The sequence below is a fragment of the Lactuca serriola genome, chromosome 7, assembly GCF_051521515.1.
Source record: "Lactuca serriola cultivar US96UC23 chromosome 7, Lser_US96UC23_V15, whole genome shotgun sequence".
NCBI lineage: Eukaryota > Viridiplantae > Streptophyta > Magnoliopsida > Asterales > Asteraceae > Lactuca > Lactuca serriola.
Window position 1 is genome coordinate 68,998,709 of NC_136414.1, and position 27,807 is coordinate 69,026,515.

Below are 27,807 nucleotides of genomic sequence, written 5' to 3' on the forward strand. Positions count from 1 at the left end.
TTGAGTTCCTATTAATGAGATCTTCAACTCTCATTTAGACCTCGTTGGCTAATTCTCATTCTATCTCGTATTTACAAAACTGTATCGAATTCGCCGCGCTCGAAAAGTAGGGACTAAGCTTCGTCCATAACTTTTGCATACGAGCTCTATTATCGATGTTCTTTATATCCACGCGTTGGTATTTACGAGTACTACAACTTTCATTTAGATCCCGTCGGCTAAAAATCGACCGATCTAAAATTCAGATTTCGGGCTGTGCACTGCTATGCTAAATCTTAGAAAAATCATAACTTCCTCATACGAAGTCAGATTTGGGCATTCTAGTTATCGATGTTCTTAGTTTAACATATTCTACGACTTTCGTTTAGATCGCTAAGGCTAAATCTCGCTCTATCGTAAATTCACTATTTACGCTTCTCGGTATCGTGCCGGTTCCGTCGCGAAACTTCAACGGGTCATAACTTCTTCGTTATAACTCGGTTTTCGGCGTTCTTTATACGTACGAAAACCTTGTAACATACTCTACAACTTGATTAAGATTATTTATTCTAAATAATCTTTTGTCGAAAAGTCGTTTTCGACCCATATTGCCTCTAATTTGACTAGCCCAGATTTGCGGGCGTTACATAATGCATAAAAACTCCTCATGTGTGTACTGGTAATGCCGGTTCCTTCCCGCGATCCTTACTGGTACCTGAAACACATAACACAACACTGTAAGCATAAATGCTTAGTGAGTTCCCCAAAATACCACATATAACACATATTAGCCACTTGAGGCTATAACTTTGTGGACCCTCTGGTCCTAACTATGTGAACCTTTCGGTTCTAACTCTGTAAACTCTGTAACATACACAACATAAATCACATAGAAATAATGCAGTGCATCACAATCACATAAATAGCATACAAGATACTCTGTCATATAACTCTAATTATCACTCTAGGTAAAGTATAGTGAGAAGACTCACCTCGGGTGACTCGGTAATCTCGAATTCTGTAAAAATCTGATCTAGCCTCCGCCTAATCATACAAAATAAACACTCTTAATCAATACATCCCTCAAGGCTAGACTATTCCCTCTCTTAGTCCTCTCAAAACGGTAAAAGACCATTTTACCCCTCTTGCGGCTCAAAGACCCTAAAGTTGACCAAACACTAAAAGTCAACAAAAGTCAACTCTCCGGGTTACGTTGGGCGTACCCGACGTCCTCACAAAAATGGGGTACGTGACCCCTTACGCCGCGCGTAGTGGGATTATGCCTCGCGTAACTCCCAGTTCAGACTCTCTAGCTATTAGGGTCTTAAACAGTTAAGACACACATCCAACTTTCAGATTTGACCACCCCTAAGCCTCTTAATCCATAAAGTTGGTGACTTTAAGCCTTTGCATGGCTGGACAAGTCACTAACACCCATAACATTCCATTCCTAATCCTAGAAAGTTTAACTCAAGCATGACCGCATAACAACGATGAAGTTGGGATTTTTATGGATCTACAACACAAATATCAGAGAAATGGGACAGATCTAGGTCCATGGAGTCCATTACACTCATAAAGTCTCCACCTTTGGGACTTTTAACCCTAGAAATGTCCATGCAAAATCAAACCAAATAAAGAGGAACGTTTTGAACTTTATACCTCTAGATGAACCTCCTTCCTCTGAAGATTTGAGATCCAAACTTGCACTTCAAGCCCTAGCCTCCACAAGCTCCTCTCCTTCTTCTTCACTAACACACCAAGGCACTTTTAGCTCCAAAACACTCAAACTCAAGCTAAGGACGCTGGAAGGCTCTATTAGGGTTTCACTCTCTGATATGGAGGCTGAGAAATGAGCCTTAGCATCCCTTATATAGTGCACAAGCCAAATATTAGGGTTTGCATCTGGGCCCGCTACGCCCAGCGTAACCGTCCAACTTAAGCACATGAGTACGCGCAACGTACACCCCAGTATGCTCATCGTACTCACTTGCTACAAGAACTCACTCAAGGAACTAATCATAACAACTTGACAAAAGGGAAAGGTTAAATAGCTTCAACTAAATTTCGGGATGTTACACAACCAAAGCAAGATCCTAACAATGATGTCAAGGGGAAAGGAAATCTCGTCTCAGAACACGAAACACAAATGAAGAAGACGACGGCTAACACTAGGAAACAAAAGAACAATTTTTTTAAGAATCAAAATAAAACTCCACAATCTGATTCAAACAAACCGAAAGAAAACAAAATTAAGGTTTTCACCATCAAAAGGAAAGACGAAACCACTTAAATAAAACGAAAATATTTGGTTGATGTTTCTATTTCTATTATTTGTTCTGTAAAATGCTCAGAAGGACCCAAGAAATTTTGTGTTCCTAAATCTGCTTGATTTTTGCAGGTTATTAGTGACGCGCAGTTCGACGATGAATAGTATATCGATAGTGGCTGCTCGCATCACATGACAGGGAGAAGGAAGAGCTAAGGGAGTTTCGGGCTCTAAAAGATGGTGAATGTGTCAAGTATGGAAACAACTCATATGGCACAATAAAAGGCTATGCAATGATCATGAACGAAGACTTTTCAATTCGAAAGGTGTCCTATGTGGAAGGATTGCAACTCAATCTCATAAGTGTTTCACAATTGGTTGTGGGGACTGGCCTGACGGTCTCGTTTGATGATGAAGGATCCGAAATCATAGAAAATAAAACTAAGAAAGTTCTGTTGAAGTCCCAACGCAAAGGCGAAATGTATCCATGAAATCTAAACCCGATACGATGGAAGCCTGTTGTATGCCTTCTAACGAAAGCTCATTTTGATGCAAGCTGGCTATGGCACCGAAGGATCACACACCTTAACTTAAAAGATATCAATAAGTTTGTCCTTGGTGATCATATGCGAGGACTTCCACTTCTCAAGTTTGCAAAGAGCATTTGTGCACTGCATGCAAAATGGGAAAGCAAATCAAGAAAAGTCATCCCACACGTGTTAATACAAAGATCATCGAACCTCTTGAGCTTCTACACATCGATATATGCGGTCCATCAGCCATAGAAAGTATCGGTGGCAATAATTACATTCTTGTGATTGTCGATGATTTTTCACGCTTCACTTGGGTTTTCTTTCTTAAACAGAAATTAGAGGCAACTCTAAAGCTCAAAACCTTTATAAAACAAGTGGAAGTAAAGCTGAGAAATGTTAGAAGTGACAATGGGTTAGAATTCAAAAACAACGAATTTGAAGAATTTCGGACCGAAAAGGGAGTATCTCACAACTTCTCCGCTCCTTATACTCCACAGCAGAACTGTGTTGTTGAAAGAAGAAACCACTCCTTATGTGAAGTTGCCCGAACCATGCTAAGCTTTGCTTCTCATCCACTATATTTCTGGGCTGATGCAATTTTTGCTGCTTGTTATACCCAAAACCGAACCTTTCTCAATAAGCGATTTTCTATCACTTCATATGAAATTCTAAATAATCGCAAGCCTAATGTCAAGTTTTTCCATGTTTTCAGTTCCAGGTGTTGCATCTTTAACTCTAAAGAGAACTGAAACAAATTTGATGTAAAATTTAACGAAGGAATTTTCCATGGCTACTCTCTCACCTCCAAGGCATATAGGGTTCTGAATAAACATTCAAAGAAAATCGAGGGAACCTATTATTTCACATTTGGTGATAATTACATGAAGAAACTTCCATCCAGCGAAGGACCAATGGAGGAAATCTTTCCAAAAACCGGTCAAGTCTCAGTTCCAATATCCAATCTGTTTGAAGAGTACATGTTGCTCTTTGATGAACCGGAGAATGCCATTCTCACTGAAGTGAAGGGAGCTGATAATAAGGTTGACAACTTGGAGAAGATAATCGACGGAGTTGCAAAAGCCATGGAAAATGACTCTCAAGGTCCAAGCAAACCTCAAGGTCCAAGCGAACCTCAAAATACAAGCGAACCTACACATAAACGCTCCACATTCCAAGGGGAGAATTCATCTACATAAAAGAGACCTGATTTACCTTTCTAGGGGAGAACCCGTCACCAACAATGAACCATGGAAGTCCGATTGAGGGGGAGAATTCTAAACCTGAAATTGAAATTGTTTCATCATTCGAGGGGGAGAATCATAATACAAATGACGAAGATGCTCAATCAGAATTTGAAGAAGAAATAAATGCTGAATTGGATCCTGTTTATGATCCAAACTATCCTCCACTCACAAAATGGACAAGAGATCATCCGAAAACTCAAGTTATTAGTGAATCATCTGAGGGAGTTCTTACACGCTCTCAACTGAAAGCAAAGCAAACTGCTTTATTCTCTCAAGTGGTATTCTGAATGTTTAATTCGTTTGTCTCCAAGATTGAACCAAAAACAGTTAACACTGCACTTGATCACTCTGATTGGGTACATGCTATGTAATACGAACTCAATGAGTTTGAGTGAAACTGAGTCTGGAGATTAATTCCTACACCAAAGGATGCATTTGTGGTTGGATTAAAATGGGTATTCCGGAACAAGATGGACAAAGAAGGGAACATGATACGCAAAAAATCAAGGCTAGTGGTGAAGGAGGTTTTCAGGAAGAAGGTATAGATTATGAAGAAACCTTCGCTCCAGTAGCAAGGTTAGAATCAGTTCGGATCTTTCTGGCATACGCTGCTCACAAGAATTTTGAAGTTTTTCAAATGGATGTCAAGTGTGCGCTCTTGAATGGAGAACTAGAAAAGACCGTGTACATTGAGCAACCATCGAGAATTATGAACCAGAAGTATCCTGATCATTGCTACATTTTGGACAAGGCGGTTTATAGTCTGAAGCAAGCTCCTAAAGCCTGGTTTGAAACGTTAACTCGCTTTCTTAAAATGTCAAAATTCAAAAAAGGTTTGGTTGACCCAACCTTCTTTCGCAAGAAAGAGGGTGACCATTTAATGATCGTCCAAATCTATGTCAATAACATCACCTTTGGTTTTACGAATCCTAGCTTAACAGATGAATTCCGGAAGTTGATGGAGACTAAATTTGAGATGGGCTCCATGGATCCAATTAACTTTTTCCTTGGATTGAACATTAGATAGGGACAGAAGGTATATTCATTAATCAAGAGGCTTACACACAGACCTTACTGGCGAAGTTTGGTATGATGGGAGATTCTAATGTAAAGGTTCCAATCGCGTTCAGCACGAAGCTAACACCATCTCTGGAGAGACTGGCTGTCGATATGACCCTCTTTCATCAAATGATAGGGTCCCTAATGTATTTAATAACTAGTAGACCAGATATTATGTTTTCTGTCCGTTATTGTGCCAGGTTCCAAGCTAATCCACGTGAACTTCATATGGTGGCTGTGAAAAATATCTTTAGGTATTTGAAGCGAACCTCGTCTCTCGATCTTTGGTACCCTACGAGATCAGGCTTCTTTGTTCAAGCATTCTCCAATGCCGATCTTGTAGGATGTGGTCTAGACCGAAAGAGCACAACTGTAGGGTGTCAATTCCTTGATGGAAAACTCATTAGCTGGCAATCCAAGAAACAAAAGTGTGTGTCCCTATCTACGACCGAAAGTGAATACATTGCTGCAGCATCTTGCACTTCATAAGTCATATGTATACAAAGCCAACTTAGAGATTATGTCCTGAACATGAAGATGATTCCCCTCTATTGTGACTTAGAAAGATCTATTCAGATATGTCACAACCCAGTGCAACACTCAAAAACGAAAAATATAGCACTGAGGTACCACTTTATCAAGGATCACGTAGAAGATGGTAATGTTGAAATCCACTTTGTTCGATCCGCTAATCAATTAGCTGACATCTTCACGAAAGCCTTACCTGAAGCAAGTTTTAATAAAATAATCCAAGGCTTGGAAATGATGGAAGCTAAATCTGTACCAAAACCACTTTCACCTTATTAAAATTTAACAAGTGAAATAGAGCGAACGATCAGTCTATTCGGTTCCGGATTTTTTGGGAGCCGAAATGACCAAATGCTCGTTCCATTTCGCTTCATTAATCAAAGGTGAAAATTTGGTTGTATATAATGTACACTATGTATATCTTTTCACATAATTCATTTTATGTTTGTAATTACTTTTCAAAAATCCAAAAATATTTTTTTTTTGTTTTTATTTCTTTTCAGAAAAATCAAAAATCCAAAAATATATTTTCTTTCTGTTTTTTCTTTTCAGAAAAAACAAAAATTCAAAAATATTTTCTTTTCTGTTTTTATTTCTTTTCAGAAACATCAAAGATTAAAAAAAATATTTTCCTTTCTGTTTTTATTTCTTTTCGGAAAAATGAAAAATTTACAAAAATATTTTCTTTTGTTTTTAGTTTTATTTTAATTTCTTTTTCGCAAATCAATAAAAATTACTTCAAATATTGTACTAAAAGGGTCGTGGACAAATTCACATGATGGGGCTGGAGAAGGTATAACTCTCTGTCTTTGCACTAGCTATGTATCCCTAGAAGCATGCTGCAACATGTTGTCCAAAGCCTCAAAGACTATAAGTGAAGCCTTACTGATTCGATATATACAAATCGTTTCTTCCCAATCAGGCTGCTAAAATCACATAAGTCACGAGCTACCTTACTATTCTCATATTGAGTTAAGAGTTATCTGCTTGGTCACTTTCACATAACAGAGGTACTTTCGGTTCTTTAACCACCTCAACACTTTTCTCCATCATATTTTATTTCATAAATGTAACCCTTGAGACTCTCAGCAATTACCACTGAGGTTTACAGTTACACAACATCTGTGTTCATGATCATAGTCTCGTCTCACCACGTACTATGTGAAACCCAAAGTCCGACACCTTAAATGAATTGACGATGAACAATCAAATGTTCTTGCTTTCACCACATTTTACAATAATGACCACTTTCAGTTGTTATCTTTGAGAAATCTATTTTTAATTTTTGCAAGATCTTTATGAAATTGTCTAACACCAAGACATTTCTACCCAAAAGATCAAGTTTGTTTTTGTTTTTGAGATTTCCACCTTATCACCAAGTCACTGAAAATCGAATCTACCTACTTGTTCTTAGGCTACACTAGCCTCACAATTAATTCATCCAACTTTCGGTCTTACGTCAAGTTTCGTAGTTTGGTTGAAGCGAAAGCCATCCTAATAGCCTTATACTGAAAAGATGTCTTTCAATGCTTCTTAATAAGCATTTGATCGTATTTTCACGGGAAACCACACTGACACTTCTAAGTCTCTCTTGACTTTAAAGGAAGAGATTCGTGCCCGGGATCCACAGTTTTGTATCTTAATTGACATCAATTATATCCCACAAACAATTTTTTTTATTTCTTTTTCTTTAGCACACTCTTGCACGAAGATCTTTATGATTTTCCACAAGTCTTGATCATGTTACTAATGGCCATTTCTCAGATTTATAGTTTCGGTTCAATATGTTATGATGGTACATTCAGTTTGGGAGCGAAGGCTGTTCAATTCATATGAAGCGAAAAGGTGAGTTCACATTTAAAAGGGAATTTGAACGGTTTCAAAATTAAAGAGGCTGTGAAAGGATAAGATTTGAAACGGGCGCATGAATTTGAAACGATAACCTAATATCATGCCACCTGACAACTTTTTGGGGAAACATTTGTCAAATCATGCTTTTTCAGGCGTCAATTCAGAAGATCCTGCAATCATCACTCCGAAATTTTCTCGCTCATGGTAATCGTATAAAGGGCTTTCTCATCCCACTTTTACCTTTTTACCGCTTATAAAATCCTCTCGAGTATTCACTAGCGATATCTCTCCTCTTACTATTCATCTTCTTTTACAAGCTTCATCAATGACAGACTCATCATCTGTTCAAGAAACAAGCGCTCGTTCGTCTCTGCTCACTATCAACCCCAATCAAAATCTAATCATCGACCTCACTCCGTTCTAGTACGATCCCTACATGCTTCAGGTGGTTGAATGCCTCAAATATTCACCACTCGTGATAGCCCTAACCAAGGTTGAATTTGTCCCGATGTCTCTACTTTCTCAAGTTTATTCATCAGCTTCATACGATAAAGTCAAGGAAATGATTTTCTTTTAGATTTTCGATCAGAAAACTTCAATTTCAAAGGTTAGGTTTTGCTCCCTGCTGGGTCTCTCCTACGATGCTTCGATGACAAATCCTGACTTGATAACCACGAGTCAGCTTTTCAACATGTTTTACGATATAGGGTACATCGAACATCTTACCACAGTGACCAAATTCAAGAAGTCATGCCTTCCTCCAAAGTGGAATGGTTTATTTACTCTTCTCTTCAAGGGTTTATCAGAGAGAGTTGATGGGTCTGACGGAGCAAGCAAAGCATTTATGAACCTCCTCTATGGTCTTTACCATAAGATCAACATGGACTATGGGTCTATCCTTTAGTCTCAATTGGTACAAAGTTTTAATTCATCATCTCGTCATGCTGAGATATTTTGTGGCAGGTTTTGGACTATAGTCATTCAATAGGCAATGGAGAAATTCAACATTCCCATAATGGCAGATTCTTTGAGATCGAAAATTGCCACTTTTCACACAACAAAGATCATTGTCGCAGACCCATCCAAATTTTAGTTCAACGGTTCAATACCTGCGACAATGTACAATTGTGTTTCTAGGGAAAGCATGATCATGAGTGAATACAAGAAGCTCCTTCCTACGTGACCGAGGCAACTAACCCCCGAATGCAAAAATTGCTAGATGTTTTTGATAAACCAATGAAACGGGGGAAGAAGGTTGATCAATGAAAAGGCGAGAAGGAAGGTCCATCTTCGAAAGCTGCTACGCCTAAAAAGTGAAAGTCAAAAAAAGCAGCTTCTTCTATACCAAAAAGGTGAAAAGTGAAGAAGATGGCCAAGAGAGCGAAAATTCCCTCCAATAGCGACTCAGACTATGCTCCTTCTAACCAACAACCCGAACCAGAGTCAAGCGATAGTGAAGACTGTCAAGATGAGGGTTCGCGTTGAGGAGCTTCGTCTCCACCTTCACCGACTCATCAGGTAAACCAAAAATCACCTCCCTCCTCTCCTACAACCACTACAATACCTATTACTATTGCACCATGTCCACCCGCAGTCTCATTCCAACCGACTACATCTGCTCCGCTTCCACCCCCAATCTTTTCCTAAGCCACTTCCACCACTACCAAAACAACCTAACCTCTAGTTCGTGTCAACATATCTGATACGAGGTTACCTACTTCAGGAACCGAAACTCCAGTTACTTCTAAACCTCTATCTCCATCTCGCTCAATTGAAACTGAAATCGTTCTCGGTGGGAAGGATGTTGAGTATGTATGACTCATTTTATTACAACCCATACATAGTCCAAAGTGATGAGGATGATGATGCCCTCAATAACGAAAAGGAATCTAAAGGATCTGAATGAAAAGCTTGACAAGTTGATTGCCTCATCCTCGGCATATTCCAACATCGCAATCCAAACTCTTGTGGCCACTCTGGTCAAAGAGCATGAAGCCTCCATCGCCAAGGCAACACAGGTTGTTGATGCCTATACCAAGTCCTGTAAAACTGCTATAGACTATGTTGCTTCTTTGATCTCTGATGCAAAGCTCTTTCTTGAGTCTCTTCAAGTAGTAGCAGAGGACAATGCGAACAAGGTGAATGCTACTGTCGGAAAGCTTGTGACCTCTCTTTAGGCTAATTTGAAACAACTCACAGAAGCATTAAGTCAACTACACTTAGCTTCAAACATCCATAAATGCTCGTCTTGAAAAACTCCAGGCTGATCTAGCCATGGAGAGTAAGGTAATGGATGATCTGGCCCTTCGGACCACACAGCTCAAAACCCAGACTATCAATATTAATTTGGAGGATAAGGAGATAGCCGAACTCAATTCTGAGTGGGCAGTTATAAAGGATTGTGTTAGTGATGTTAGTTCTCTCCTTTCCAATTTACTTCAAGCTCATGATTCGGTTCTTACTATAAGCTTCCGCACTCATCTGGCTGAGAAGCTACTCCCAGAACTTGCCATGTTACATCATTTAGAGGGTATTCCGGAGCCAGTTGTACCTACGAAACAAGGAGGACATGTTACTAAAGATCAGTCAGCTCCACCTCCTCCTACTCAACCTCCAAAGTCGAAAGTCACCACTGAACCTAAGGGTAATTTTGCTTCGGGCTCTAGTGTGAAGGAAAAAAGTAAAAAGATTATTGGTCTCGGCGATGATGAAGAAGAATCCGAAGGAGAAGCTCTAAAGAGAAAGCGTTGTGACCGAGAGCTTGATGAAAACCTTCGCATTGCAAGAGAAGAAGAGAGGGGGAGAAAACAAAAAGAAGCTCACGACGCATTGGAAAGTAGAAAAACTCTATTTCCTTTGTGGACGTTAGAGAAACTGGTAAAAGAAGCAATTGAGTCTCCCAGTACTCATTGGCTCGAACCGGTCATCTCGTTTGATCGTGAAAATTTGAGAGACTCACAATTTGACATGCCAATCACTTGAAGGGTATTCTTTTTCCACTGCTTTGAACCGATTGCTGCTATCCCCTCTCCTCACCCGAAGGTTGATTGAGAATTAATTGATTACTATCTCGCTTTCTCTCAACCATAGTACTTGACTTGGAGAGCACAGAAGATCACAATAGTCAATGTATTGAAGCCAACCACTGCCGAGAATTTTATCAATGTGAAGTTCAGGGTGACCCAAGGTTCGGACAACTCGGTTCATATGATCTCTCTCGCTGATCTGCCGAACTTAAATCCACATGACTGGATCCTGTTGAACAACATTTTGCTAACTGATCAACAACAGCATGAGCCCATCATTGATCACATCAAACGAATATTAGTTTCTTACATTCATGAGGTTTCCAAAATGGATCAAGAAATTGCCACTGCCTTAAGGAAGAAGCCCATTATCAAACCAATTGGGAAGGCAAGCAATGTCAATAAGATACGGATGGGTAAGATTGACCCGATGTACCACACGGTCATGTTCACCCGAGCCGAAGGCCAAAAATGTTTGTTCTCTCTTGTTGATAAACACCTATTCTCAACTTCTTGTCTGAAGCATATTCTTGACATCATAAACAGGTGCAAACAGAACAGTGAAGCTGATAAGAATAATTTTACAAATATGCTTCGGTGGTATATTGACTTTCATCAAACACTTCTCGCCATCATACCGAAGCTATTCAAGACTGTGAAGAAATCCACTCTCACTCAACCAAAATAAAGTCTCGCCTCAATTAACGCAAAGGGGGAAATTGTTGAGTCCAGGAGTTGCATCATTGGGTTTGTTATCTTAGTCCATTACGTACACTCGACCTGGGCCTGTCCAACCGTGTTTTTGTCATTAGGGTTTAGTATAAATGGTGCATGCATGCATCATTCTTTGTACGCTTTTCATTGATTATTCCCTTAATTTTATTGTAACCCTAGCACACCTCTACAGTAGAAGTTCTTTATCGAGCTCTTCTGAGGTGTTGCAGATTAATCATTCAGCAGTTGTTTGATTCATTATTTGTTCATGCTTTTATTTGCTTTCTTGATTTTCTTGGTAAGAATCTATTCGATCTTAAAAGAGTTTTCAACTCATCACCCGTTATGTATTGGGCATTCTAATCATAAGGTTTTGAGCCAGGGGTAATCTAACTAGCAGGTTGTGGACCCGTTATCTGTATGAATATACGTTTGTGTGGTGGTACCTTGGGGGAACTCACTAAGTTTTGGCTTACAGTTTAGTTTGTGGTTTCAGGTGCTTCCGAGGATCGTGGGAAGGCGAATCCATGATCGTACATAGCTTCCTGTTTTGTTACTGGATCTTGGGGAAAAACCTTGATTTGAAATAATACTTTGAAAATAATGACTATTTTGTAAACAATGATGATGAATGGTTTATCTTTGAAAATTAATTTTTTTTTGTGATTTTATTGTGTGTTACAAGTTGGTATGAGAGTCTTGATTAGAGTTATTTGGATGAGCATTCATGTGAATCCATAGTCAAAGTAGGGAACTACAAAAGTTTTTAAATTGATTTTTTCAAAAATTGTTTTCAAAAGTAAAAAAGGAAGGATGCGATCTGATAAGCCGAAGCAAGAAAGTATACCCCAAATTACGCACACTGTTATTTTCTATTATGTTAATGATAGAACAACTGTTGGAAAAGGTTTCTAAGCCCATAACTATAATTGGTATTTACTTGACCCGATAGTAGCATGGTCCATTTAGGTTGCATTCATCAAAGCAATTTCTTAGGAAGGATATTTGAGAAAGAGGTTATATGTAATTTATTAATATATTATAAGTATAATATATTAATTCTGAAATAACATTATTTAATTAGTATTGATCAAGAATTGATTTGGTATTAATTTAGTGATCAAAAAAGACTAATTAAATTAACGGGGACTGATTAAATAAATCAGTAATACATATATATAGTTTGGGCTAATGATCAATATTGATTAGTAATGGACTATGTTAATCCAAAAGGCTTATCATATGGATTATTAGATTAAGGACCAAGGAAGTGGATTAGGGTTTAACCTTTGGATTCCACATTATATAAATGTAACCCCTAATCCAAAAATGTGTGCTAGTAAGTCTAAGAAGCCTTGCATGTTTTTGTGTCTCCATAACCTCTCCATATTTATCCTAATTGTTCTTGGTGTTTTGTGATTCCATTTTAGGTACAACTGTAACACTGCAATTTTTTGAACAAATATATCATTTTTAATTCTCAAAATACTTCTCATAAATCCACATCATCACATCAATTGTAATTTATTTTCTAAACAACATTAGAGTATCCCAAAATCCTCAAATATCTATAAGCCGACAGATGTGTACAATCAAGCCTTCGCCTTCCCGAGATCTACAGAAGTACCTGAAAGACATATCACATAACACGGTAAGCACGAAGCTTAGTGAGTTCCCCAAAATACCACATACACAAATAATAAGCCTCTCATGGCTATAGCTCGGAATGGACCCTCCGGTCATGTGTCTCAATGAAGACCCTCCGGTCTCACAGCTCGGTTTGGACCCTCTGGTCCTATCTCAATAATGCACAGGATACTATACAACATAATCACAAGCGCAACATGCACAATATCACATAACTTAATATAAGCACATAGGATCCTCTGTCATAACCCAATATATACGTAGAACAAAATGATAGCATAAGTCATAAAGACGGGATGCAGAATAGCACATATCTTAGTATAAGGTCGTAAGAATACACATACACAGGACAATATAGCAGCATAAGTCAAAAAAATAGTATGCAAGATAGCACATATCATAGTATAAACAAATAGGACCATCCGATCGATAATGTATTAAGACCCGCATGGACCCTCTGGTCATGTGTCTCACTGAAGACCCTCCGATCTCACAGCTCAGGTTGGACCCTTCGGTCCTGTATATTAGTAAAGACCCTTCGGTCACACAGAAATTACCACTCAGGTAAGTATAGTGAGATGACTCACCTCGCTAAGTAAAGCAATGTATTCCACACTCGAGCTGCTGGTCTAATATTTGCCCCTCCATGGCCTCCAAAATCCATAGTTGACCAAAACCTTAAAATCAACGGAAGTCAACAGTCAAGCCAACAATCCATGTTGATTGAACTCACCGAGTACAGTTGATGAACTCGTCGAGTGCCTCTAAACTTAATAAATCGTGAAAACCTGAGTCAACTCGTCGAGTTGCTATCCAACTCATCATCTCCATGCAGTATCCAGAAGCCAGGAAAACCCTAACAACTCGTCGATTTGTCCCATTAACTTGCTGAGTTCACTCTCAATCGAAAGATGGATAAAACCCTCTTAACTCGTCGAGTTGGCTCATCAACTCACCGATTCCATTAAGTCCCATTTCTCATTCAGACGTTTTGAGGCAGGTCTACAACCCCATACTCCAGATCTAGCTTCCTAAGGCTCGAGTATCACATAAAGCTGCAAGCTTTACATTCATGCATGGCATATTAGGCTCATAATGCCAATATTGTTGGATTAGATGTCTAAGCCCATAACTGATATTGGTATGTACTCGACCCGAGAGTAGCATGGTCCATTTGGGTTGCATATCATCAGGACAATTTGTTAGGATGAACTCTTGAGAGAAGATTATATATGATTTATTATTATATTCTAAGTTATAATATATTAATATAAAATCATATGGTTTAATTAGTATCGATCAAGAATTAGTTTAGAATTAATTTAGTGATCAAAAGAGACTAATTAAATATACGGGGGCTAATTATGGTAATTAGTTATATTTATACGTGTTGGGCTTATGATCCATGTTGGACCAAGTTTATGTATGAATACATAAAGAGTTGGGCCACATGAACCATGGATCATAAAACCCATGGTTATGGATTTTGGTTATACCCATGACCCTTGGAATCCTACATATAAATATGTCCATTCATAGCCAAAATCGCCACTTGAAAGATACATAAGCTCTTGGAGTCCTTGGAGGTGTTTTTGGTGCATGGAGATTCTCTCTTAAGATCCACCTTTGTCCTAGGTGTGTTGTGATTCCATTTGAGGCTTCCAAACTATTGGGACTAAGTTCTTAAAAGCCAAAGTCTTTCTAGCAACACCAATTACAAAAAGGATCCAAGCTACAAGAAGAGGTATGTTATCCTATCTAGTATTACATATTGTTTATGTAAAATGCTTGCTAGTTATATGCTCAAAGCTTTGGAAACCATTTACATGTATAATTAGTGAATACATAGATCCAAAGTTTCTAGGGTTGTATGTGCACCATAGGATGTTGTAGTATACCAAAACCCAACAAATACAAGCTCCAACAAGGGATAGATGCACAAGAGCTTGCCTCCAGCTCAATAAAGCTTGGGTCTTTGGACTCACAAGGCCACCTATAGTCCATATCTGAGTTCCAACCTCAAGCGATGCTCAAATGACTCAATAACACAAGATGGATGGTTGAAAAACCCTAAAACTCTCTAAACCAAGATCTCATAATGAAATGAACAAGTTAGCATCTTTTTACCTCCAACTGAAGAAAATCTCTGAAGAATATCTAAATCCAAAATCCTCCTCTTGATCCATGCTTTGGTGTTCTCCACTTCTCCTCCAAAAGATCATAAAAGGCCCAAGATTAACTCTCTTCTATCTCTTAGCGCAATATGGATAATTAGGGTTTCACACAGGGAAATGAGATAGCTGGTGAGGTGGAAATGAGGACTTAAGGTCCTTTACATAGGACCCAACCATGGAGATTTAGGGTTTCCTCTTACAGCACCAACTCGCGGAGGTGGTCACTAAACCCACGTATCTAAAACCGACTCTACTCGACGAGTTGATCCTCCAACTCGTCGAGCTGCTCAAACAACCAACAAGAAACTTGATTAAATATAATATCTTGGAGTCGGAATTTTACAATTCTCCCCAACTTAAATTATATTTCTCCCATGAAATCACTTTTTAACAACACATAGATCAAAACCCATAACCCGAGAAGCACCCGAAAAATCTCATATCACTCCATGATCCCTCCCCCAAAAGGACCGAAGCCAACAGGAATTCCCAACCTGAAGAAGGACGGACCCCTCTTTCGTGGCAATACTAGTTCTGACTCTCTAGAACCTTGAAACTATTGTGGTCTGTCTCCCTATCAGACCACCCATGCAAAACATCATCATGTCATTCGCTTATCGAATAACATACCCTGAAAACATGCTCCCAACTCTGATTATCTTGTTGTGACTGATGGGAACAAATCGTTTGACTAATAATTGGCTGTTGACCACTCATGTCAGACATGCTAATCGATCCAGATCATAACCCAAAAAGGAACGGAAGGGTCACATCGCACCAAGGATTCACCCACCTATACTGTTATCAAAACCCATCTGAAAACGAACCTCAATACTCTGTCCACAGGCACAAAAAATGTTCATACTTTCTTGAAATCATCCTCAGACATATATAATCACAAGCCCTAACTTCGCCTCAAATGTCCCTTCCAACACTGATCACCAGGTCAAATCCCAACCCGACAGTTGAGCCTCTAAAGGCTACCCCTTGCACACTGAATAAAACGACTTTACAACCCTCCTTCTCAAAATAGCTATCTCAGCCCCTCATATGACACACAAAGTCACAAAGTTCGTTCTACATCAATCGAATACTACCATCCTAACTGAAGTCACTCCACTTCCGACCTCTGTCGTCTACCACTTACTAGTTCCATAATTTCATCATGCCTACTCAATACACAAATAAATCCAAATCCAAACTCGACATTTTGATTCAATAGAAGAATTGGAACCACTCATTGCCAACCTGATACTCAACTCACGACTCATAATCTGCGAATCTACGCGTACATTACTCCTTCAATTCCTTCCGCTTTGCAGCAACACCACCATAACTCGAGATATAATGGTTCCTAACCATTTCGTCGCCCCTGGTCCGACCACCAGGCTCCGAAAGACTCAATCGACAAGGCTACCCAAGCCTACAAACCCCTCTGTGTCATGCTCTAAATAATGAATACTACGGCTCCCTACAGTCTTAAGACACTCCCTCACTGGCTCATGAATGCTATGGCTCCCCACAAGCTTATAACACTTTCTCACTAACTCATGAATAATACGGATCCCTACAGGCTTACGACACTCTCGCACTCATCGTGGGCTCATCCCATGTTTTTTTACAATCCTAAGTGATTACTCTCACGTGGATCTACTCACTCTCATCGCTCCATGGTCTCCTTGGCAATTTATCCCCCACACTGTGTTCACCAGCTCCTGTTCTACGGTCCTACATGGATAGGTGCACACACCTACCCAGGTTATGGATCACTACTCTTGACGAAATCCTCGAAGACAAGACACTTTCTCTCAATATATTCCGCACCCCTCGATAATCTCGTCCAATGACAATTAACAGTTGGGTTCCCACTGGAACAATAGTCACTTGATACTCCACTTGCTGCCTCACAAACCCGAGTCTCAAAATGGTCCAACAACTTAGGGCATCACACTCGGATACCTCGATACACCATCATCGAATCTCATTCTAGCTCGCCACTATCTCAGATCTTCAACTTTCACCACTCCAAACCCTTGAAGCACCCAACTCATACCCTGAAGTATGAAGGAATCGTCGGTGACTGAGAACGCGTCAACGACAATCCAGAATATCATACTCTATTGATCAATCCCATGCGAAACTAGCTATATTGACTCTGAAGTTAATTGACAATTCAACTGCTCCTCCTCCTAGAGTGTAGATAACAATCTATACTTAGAACTGGCAAATCTAAATAATTGAAAACTAAACTTGATGACCCAACCGTCTCGAACTCAAACATTTGCAACCTCGAACAATCCCTGGCCACAATAAGATTCCACGACCAACTACCGCCTGCCATGGATATACTCATCCTTTCTCGAGCACAAGCAACATGTATCATATCGCTTATTACCTTACCTTGTCCACCAGTAAACCCAAGTCTCATATGTTCATACTACAGATCTTCGACACTCAATCCTCAAAACCGCAACCTGATCAGATTGTTGATCCTTCCAATAGAATAGACGGTTCTCCCCCCTCTTATGGTTCAAACCAAGGCCATTTGGCATACCTACATAACCACACAACCGGATGACCTTCCAAGTGTATCGCTCCTGACTCGGGGAACGTGCCACGCAACACTCGATGATCCTCCAGGTAATGACCAAATAACTCCAAATAGCTTGAATCTCATATGAAAACCTCGGAATCCTCCCAATATGACTGCCTCTAGTCACCACCGGTATCATATTGACACACCACTGGACATCTCAACTGTCCAGAATTAGTCGTGATCCTCAGATGAAATAACGGACTATCTCACACCTCATCTCTGATTCCTCAACCAACATTCCATCGCATGATTTTTATAGAAGCAATAAACCTCACTATCACAGTTGATATCCAACATAAACAACGAGGGCCACTTCCGCAATATACTTCTCCTAATTACTTGAAACTACTACTAAACCGTGCCTTACCATACTCGACTAAGGCATATCCTTGTCCTCATCTATCTCAATCCCCTTTGATGACTGTCTTATAGAATAAGAAATACCTCACAACATACGATACTACAAAATCCTCTGGTGACAATATCGCAACTATATGCTACCCCCACGGGGTTTATCTCCAAACTCTAAAATCGGAAGCTCGTTAACTATTTACTATACATAGGAAGCGGAAATATCATATCCCACGTCACAAAATGTAACATCCCCATTTTCACGGCCAGAACAGACCGATTTTGTTTATGCTTTATAAAAATCAGAGTACTTCTTTTAATAAAAATGTTGCGGAATTTGTTCTCAGAAAAACATGATAAATATGTTATCAAAGCATTTCCGAAGAAATGTATTTTTATTCCTTTTAAAACCTTGGGATGTTATCGTCAATACAGGAACATAAGCATAAACAGAACTTACATTTATTTACACTAGTGATCTACATCTCTTTTAAATCTCTCAGTGCAAAGTAGTTTCGTATCGACACCTGTGATACAAATAAGTTGGAGTGGGTCAGGTTGGGAAACCTGGTGAGTACATAGGGATTTCAATCCCACAATGTTATGTCATATAAATAATTTAGAACACACAAAATGTACAATTTCCCCATATATATAATCATCTCTTACCCCACCCCGTCGATCCTTACAACGAGACTATCCATTCTCTCGAATCTTAAACTTTACCTCTTACTTAACCCATACTCTCGGATATATTTCATGCTCTTGGATTAATAATTGTGCCTATTCCATACCCTCAGATTAGGAACAAGTGTCCATGTGTAAATCCATACTATCGGATTAATGATGAATAACTATGTCCTGTCCATACTCTCGGACTAAGGACGACTGACTATGTCTTAATCCATACTCCCGGACTAATGACATTTGACTATGTCCAGTCCATACTCTCGGACAAGGGACAATGACTATGTCTAATCCATGCTCCCGGATCAATGACATATATTAATTTTCTATTCTCGGAGTATAACTCACTCATACTCGTAAGAAGATACTACCAAATATTCCTCATAATTAATTTAGGTTTACTCTTTATCCCAAATTATTATATATAATCAGGTATGTTCTTTAACACATATTTCAGGCGACATCAAATAACTCGCACATAAACATATATTTAATACTTCAATCAATACCTGTATTAAAATCATGTTCATGAAAGAGACTATACACTCACCTGGTAAGGTAGTGACTCGACACTCGGACAACACTTCGTTACTCTTAAAACATTTTCCTCAACAAAACCTAGTATCAATATCACTAGGGTTTAGTCTGATGTTAATTGCGACTAATTAATAGTCTAGCCATTATTATTATTATTATATAAGCGTTAACACAATACTATTCACCCACTATATACAGACGAGGCCAGACATGGAACACCGGAGGGCAGGATCATTTCGACATAAAAGCACTTCTAAATCCAGCAACCCAAGCGGCCCTCCAAACCGGAACCCCCGTACTACGAGTGGTTAAAAAGACATTATAACGACACTTATATATAACTCATAATAATAGTCTAAATGCTTATTATAATTTCCTAATAACTTTACTATATTGAAACATAAGTTATACTAAAGATAGGGTAGGTATAGCTCACTTACAGTGGGTTTCCTTGGAAACCGGGCTCCACCGGGGCAGAGTTTCTGAGCCGAAGGCTCTTCTCTTTAGAGCTGTTAGGTGCTCTGGGAGCCTCGGGGCTTCCTTCTGAGGATAGGGTGTTTACCTAGACTTTAGAGGGGGGGGGGGGTTGGGGCTTTAGAAAGAGAAACTAGAGAGATTTTTTTATGGCATGTCTTATTTTGGTCAAATGTGACAATGACATTTCAAGATCCATCATACCTGGTAACCAATCTATTCATTTACATATACCTTTAATGCTGGAATTGCAAAAATCCTAAAACTTGTAATTACAATTTTTTATAAACCTAGAACAAATTATATGGGGTTTTCTTTATTTTACTTGTTTATGGTCCATCATTGAATTCTTGTGATTCACATATGAATTACATGTGATTCACATGTAAATTAGATATGAATTACATGTGATTCACATGTAATTCTCATATGAATTACATGTGATTCACATGTAAATGACATATGAATCACATGTGATACACATGTAAATGACATGTAATTCACATATGAATTACATGTGATTCACATGTAAATCACAAGTTATTCACATGTTATTCACATATGAATTTGTAACACTCGATATTTAAGCCAAATTTAAAATTTTTAAAAAAACACGATAAATTCATCAAAAAATTACAACTTTGTTTTCAAAATAAATTTATATCAGAGTTTTCCCAAAAACATAACACAATAGGAGGAGCTGTACGATCAAGCCTTAGCCTTGCCGCGATCCCCAGAGGTACCTGAAACAATAAACTGAAATTGTAAGCCCGAGAGCTTAGTGAGTTACCCCTAAAATACCGATACACATACAGTTCACATAGCAATATCAATATTAGCATATCATAACAATCAAAACAGAACATCGTGCACTGGGTCCACAGCTTTACAAGCTGCACTACCCCTGGGCCCTCAGTACGAGTCTGGAATGCCTACCGGGCCCTCAGCTCGTATCTGGAATGCCATCGAGCCCTCAGTACGAGTCTGGAATGCCTACCGGGCCCTTAGCTCGTATCTGGAATGTTCTCGGGTTTATTGGCTACCGCACGGAGCAGTACAACCTCAACCCACCCCACATAACATGTCGACATGTAACAGATAAATGCGCACACAGGTAATCAATCAGTATCACAGGCAGTCCTACAGATCTACCCAACTAGCACATCAACTGACATGCATTACTAACTCAAACTCTACATAACAATAACTACTAGGATATCAAATCCAATGGGCCGGCCTTGGTGCCTTAGACCCCTTAGTATAGTGAGGATAACTCACCTCGCAACTGTCGTCAGAAATAAGAAAGCTCAACTCCCGGGTCCAACACGAACTTCACCACCTAAAAGTACCACACAACCTTTTTCATAAATCTCCCAATCCCACAGAATTCAATTGGTTAACCCCTTGGTCCAAGTCAAAGTCCACAGTCAGAGTCAATAGTCCATGTTGACTGGACTCGCCGAGTGCAGGTCTCCAACTCGCCGAGTTCTTCCTGAGTTCGAGAAGTCGTGGAATCCTCGACTTGCTCGCCGAGGTCTCCTTTTCACTCATCGAGTTCATATACTGCCAAGATTTTGGGAGAAACCCTAGCCAACTCGCCGAGTTTTCTAACACTCGTCGAGTTCAAGGCAATCTTCAACGAACTCGCCTAGTTGTTCATCCAGCTCGCCGAGTTCATGGCCATCTTCAACGGACTCGCCGAGTCCCTTAATCAACTCGCCGAGACCATGCATATCTTAATCCATGCAGATGCTCTTTAAGCCATGGCAAGTCCCCAAATTACAGATCCAAGCTCCTAAGGCACGTTTATTACGTAAAGTTGCAATCTTTACATACATGCAAGGATCAATCTAAGCTCTTTAATGGAGTTTTACACCTTGGGAGAGTTTCAACCTTGCACAATCTGGGAACTTTATGGATCTAGAGATCAAGGGAAGTCCAGATCTGAAGTAATAACTTCAGATCTTAGCTTAAACATGGAGAGTCCTTCATAACACCCATCCAAGGGAGGTTCAAAGTGAAAAGAGCTTAAGGGAATAGCTTATTACCTTCCAGAGAGTGATGTCTGATGCAATCCCTTAGCTTTTCCCGAGTTCCCGGCCTTGCTTTTCCTTTCTTCTTCAAATGCTTCATTCCAAAGTTACTCCTTTAAGCTTGGACACCAAAGAACACACACACACACACACACGTTTTAGGGTTTGAGAGAGACAAGAGGCATAAGGGGAGGCTGGTGGAGGCCAATGATCCTTTAAACGGGTGTAAAACCCCCATAATTTAGGGTTTCATCTACCAGCTCCTACTCTTCGAGTCCCTTGGTGGACTCGCCGAGTATGTCACTAAACTCGCGTTCCAAACCCACTGCTACTCGGCGAGTAGGGGAACCAACTCGCCGAGTAGGACATAAGACCAATTATTCTTTAATTAAATTTATACCTGGAATCGGGACGTTACAATTCTCCCCCACTTGAACTAGACTTCGTCCTCGAAGTCTGCTGCGGTGAATAGTCCCGGATAATGTTCTCACATTTCTGCCTTTGCCTCCCACGTCCATTTGGATCCCTTCCGATGAATTACATGTGATTCACATGTAAATCACATATGAATTACATGTGATTCACATGTAAATCACATATGTATTTTTGTGAGTGTTTTTGCATCAATCAGATTCTTTTTAATTTTCTTGTAGATTTGGAAGAAATTGTGGTGAATATTGAAGATGTGGAAAATGATAAACTGAAGAAAATATGAAAATATTGACACGAAGATATGAAAATGCTTTGAAATTTTGTAGCATTTTTTTGTTTTTTATATTTTACATTGTGTCAAATAAAATACTTATTGTATTGTGTTTATAGATTAGTAAATAAAATGAGTTTCTTATGATTTTCTTACAAATATTATAGCATATGAAATATGCATATATGCAGTTGTAAAAATATACATAAATGTACCAAAAATGTTGATTTTCTTGGTTAAAAAAATATAGTATTTTTAAATATTCGACTTTTTTTAATGATTTTTAAATGTTTTTAAAAAAAAATGGAGTTTTTTTTTTTTTTTTTTAAATATATTTTGTTTCAATTTTTTTTTTAAAATTCATGTTTTCTATAAAAAAACTAAAAAAAAAATCTGCTTTTTAAAAAAAAAAAACTAAAAAATACTATTTTTTTTTTTAATTTTGCAAAAAACTCGAATTTTTTTTTTCAAAAATTCATGTTTTCATTAAAAAATTAAAAAATGTGCACTTAAAAAAAACTGAAAAAAATACATTTAAAAGAAAATCCGAAATTTTGATTTATTATATAATTTTTTAGACATTTCTATTAATATGTAGAATAACACAAAAATTAAACATTAAATGAAATTGATAAGATTACGATCATACCCTTGATTAATTAGTTTTGATCTAACACTCCACTTTTAGTTCTCGGGTTCTCGGGAAACTATGAGTTCTCAACCGATCTCAACCCTATATATATATATATATATATATATATATATATATATATATATATATATATATATATATATATATATATATATATATGGAGTGATTCAAATAAGAACCACACAAGATTTAAGAACCCTAAGACCTCCATTGATTAATAAATATGTACATGATATTCTTATTAAACATATTAAAATCCTGATTTTTTTTGTCTTTTTGATATGAAAAGGGTAAAATTATAATTTTTACAATATAATATTTTATTCATACATCAGCCCATATTTTAAGATAAAAAAAATATAAAATACAAAACTTAATATAGTCCATTACAGTTTAGTAGATAAAATCCACAACTTAAAACTCAAACTCTGCCACCACCAGTAACTACCACACACCGACATTAACCATCTATGTCAACGTTGCAAAAATCATTTCTTCCAAATCAGATATGTATATATAATAATGCAGTATTAGGGTAAATATTATATATTCACAATTTAATAAACGTATTAATTCACTAAGTTAGAGTTTTGTGCCACAATTATACAAACTAATACATTTTATATATTTATGCTAGAAAAAAATATTGACAAAAAAATTGACACAAACATTTATATTTTATCACAAATTCATAAAAAAATCACAGGTTAATACAACTAATTCATAGCTTAATACATTTAATTCACAATTTAATACACAAATTCACAGTTTAATAAATTACATAATAGTGCATTGTCAGCTTAAATACTATATTCACAGTTTAATAAACTTATTAATTCACTAATTTTGAGTTTTATGCAGCAATTATAAAAACTAATACATTCTTACATATTTATGCCTCAAAAACATGCTAACAAGAAAATTAATACAATAAATTCATATTTTAACACAAAATTCATTAAAAATCACAGCTTAATACAACAAATTAACAACTTAATTCATTTAACTCATAATTTAATGCACAAATTCACAATTTAATAAAATACATTAACATGTTGAAACTTACATCTGGTGATGTTTGGAGCCTTGGATGTTGTATTAGATATTAGTTCATACTTCATACACCCATCACAATTTACACCTTAAAAAACCTAAATATAAATTATTTAAGAAAAGAATATAATAAAAACACATTCCAAATTCATATTAAACTTATAAAAATTCATGCATTACCGCTTAAAACTTATAAAAAAAATCATTTAATCACAGCTAAGTCTTATAAAAGATCATGCATTCACAACTTAATACTCATAAAAAATCATGCATTCACAACTTACTAACAATGGATTTACAACTTAATATTTTATGCAAGCCTCTACCCGTCCAAAGTTTCTTTTTCTCCACTAAAAGCTTCAGAAATTCTTGGACCTTCTCTTTAGTATCCTCTTGAGGAAGACAAATCTCATGAAACTTTGGGTCACTCTAAGGGAAAAAGAAGAGAATTAAAAAAAAGAACACGAAATAGAAATACCCAAAATACAAAATCCCTACCCTCAGTTAGCTAATCCTGGGAAAGAAGGTCTTGTCCAAGGGAACTAGCTTTAACGAAGAAATATCTCCATTTTCAAATTTCAATCATGATCTGTGAGAGAAAATTTTATGACTAAATGAGGATGAACATTCTTCACTTTGAGAACCATTCGAGAATACCAAAAGATTAGAGCTTATACACACACATTATTTAAGATAGCCCAAAACTCAAACGACTATCATGACTTAGGCATAAGAGAGTTTGGTAACATGAAAGTACTCGGAAATCAATAGAGGAAAAGGAAAGGATAGACCAATGGAAAAAGGAAACTCATAAAATCAAACCCAAGATGGAGAAAGATGACATGCCTTTTAGTTTTGGTCCATGAACCTTAAAGATTGTACCTTGAGTAAACTTACCTGATCATCGAAGCACCTCAGTTTTGGCATTTGAAAAGCTACTAACTTTGCTTTTGTTCTCATGAAACAAAGCTAAATCTTTGAAATCCTGGGTTTCTCAGATCTAGCATAAGCTCGAACAAGTCTTTTTCTCATTATCAAACAAACAAGAACAATATGAGAATGGAAATAAGAGAAATTACCTAAGTATAAAACTTTGATGGTTGGAGAGCAACTGGAGGAAGAAAGCAATGCAATGGGTTTATAAGAGTTTTTTTCAAGAAAAAATCTTGGTCATTTAAAATTCAAACTTCCCTGGATAATTGATGAATAAGAATGACCTTGGAAAATTAGGCCATGTCACATCAGCGTGATATAATTTCAAACGCTAAAAATATCCAACCACGCAGGATCTTGAATTGAAGATTTATGGGGGAATTTATTATGGGTTGAATTTTCAACTTACTATTCTTATATCTTGAACTTGAGCTAACTTCTCGGGTAAGCCCAAGATCCTAGATTTATTCAGTATCTTGGACTGTCATCGTTTCTCTTGTGTAATCTAATGCATGGATTTAATACTTAACAAAAAAGAATTAGACCAAGTTAGTAGCATGTGGTCAAACATAAAGAACGTTGAAGTCCCTCGAGAAGGTCAGGTCAAAAGAAGATCAAGGAGATTCCTAAGATTCTCTAAGTATTAGTTATTATCATTATGTATAAAAGACTAGCTAATCATATGCACATGGACCCATTGAATTCTCCTTCTTCATTGGTTCTCTTGACACTTAAGCACAAACACATTATTTCTAAGATTAGTTAGAACATGTAACTTTTATTTATGATTTCATATAAGTTTTAAGGCATGTGAGTTTATCACATCCCAAGGTTTTAAGTTGGAGATCCGAAAGGATTAAGGGCTTTCCTCGTATATAATGTTTTTTCTTTGACTTTACTTACTCATGATTGTTTAATCACTTATAATACCTTTTGAACACTTGTTTGATTGTTAATATATTTACATATTGAGTTATCAAGATATTTTGTGGAATTTTGATACTTTTTTTAGTACTTTAGAAACATACTACATAAAATCAGGTGATAATCATTTTAACACTATTTTTGTCCCATTTACGTAACATATACTTGTTTACAATTTAAAACAAACCAATTTAGTTCTATAGTTTTCCAAATATCACTATCTTCTTCCCAAGATCGTGGACACTACTAGGATGTTGGGCATATTTTAAGATCTTTAGCACTCTAGTTTTTAACATCATAATTCAACATCACACCATACTTACTAAATTGGTTACAAAATTAGGTTGTTAATTTTTTACCAAAACATAGTTGATCTTACAAATAAAGTGAATGTGATCAAGTGTCGAGCGAATCAGAGAAGAAATAGCAGTGGAAGTGTGTTGTGTTTGTGAATCTTGATCAACTAGTCTTTATATACATAACAATAATAACTATAATTTCGACATTCTTGAGATCCTCCTTGATTGTTGCTTGACCCGGATTTTACGAGAGTCTTCAACGTTCATGAGGCATTGACTACATATGGTTTGAATTTCTCTATTCCTTATTTGTCAAGTTTAAAGTTGATGCATAAGATTTCATAGAAAAATGAGATTGCACTCCAAGATATTGACTAAATCTAAGATCTTGGGCTTGCCTGGATGTTAGTATAAGTTCAAGATATAGAATTAGTAAGTTAAAAATTCTACTCACAACATATCCTATGCAGAAAGTTGTGATTTTCATGCAACCAACAATGAGGCAGAATATAAAGCACTAATCTAGGGCTTGCAAATCACCCAAGATCTTGGGATTTAAAATCTCTAGGTACATGCAAATTTATTATTAGTTACTAACCAATTCAGTGGAACTTATGAAGTAAAAAATGAAAGACTAACTTCATAACTGAGGATAGTAAAAAACTTGGCATCCAAGTTCCAAGATTTTAACATAAAACAGGTACCTACAGAAGATAATACAAAAGGTCAGAAGCAGTCACATTAGCCAATCTTGGTTCTAGCTTCATGATTCATCTGGACATTAAGATTTCAATAGCTTATGTCCTTAAACCTGCAATAGAACACATCTGAACATGTGGTGCATGTCGAAGATCTTGGAGCTAAGGATCCTGAATCAAAATAATCATTACCTTCCACCATATCTTGGGTCACACCCTCGGTTGCCGGCGGAAACGCCAAGGTGCACGACTTAAACTTATAATTACAGTTATTGAACATAAATTGAACAATACAAATATAATCTTATATTATTAGTGAAATAGAAATTACATTGACAAGACCATTGCTAAATCGAGACACACGCCTAAGAATCGACATTTACAAAGGTGTAGTAAACTAATGGAAAGTATTCTGGGTGAACACTTTTGACCTGCTAAATAATCTGAGAATACATGCATTTAAAATACATCAACAAAATTGTTGGTGAGTTCTATAGGTTTTGAAATGAAGCATCTTTATACTAAAAAATGTTTTATAACATTTATATGGTTGACCAACTTTTATAAATATGTGCCTTTCTATCAAAAGTATATGATAATTGATTTATGAAAATGTATTTGGACTCATTTATAAATACCATTTTGTAACACCCCAAAAATACGAGCCAAAAATTTCATTTTTGAAAACATAAGTTTAGCAAAACATTCGAATTAAAACGTTTACTGATCATAATATTTTAATAAGATATCGCATGTCTGGAAACATTTCATAAAACATAATAATGTCAGAGTATAAATCCCCAGGAAGATCTCATGATGCGGAATACGAAGCATGTGTGTGAT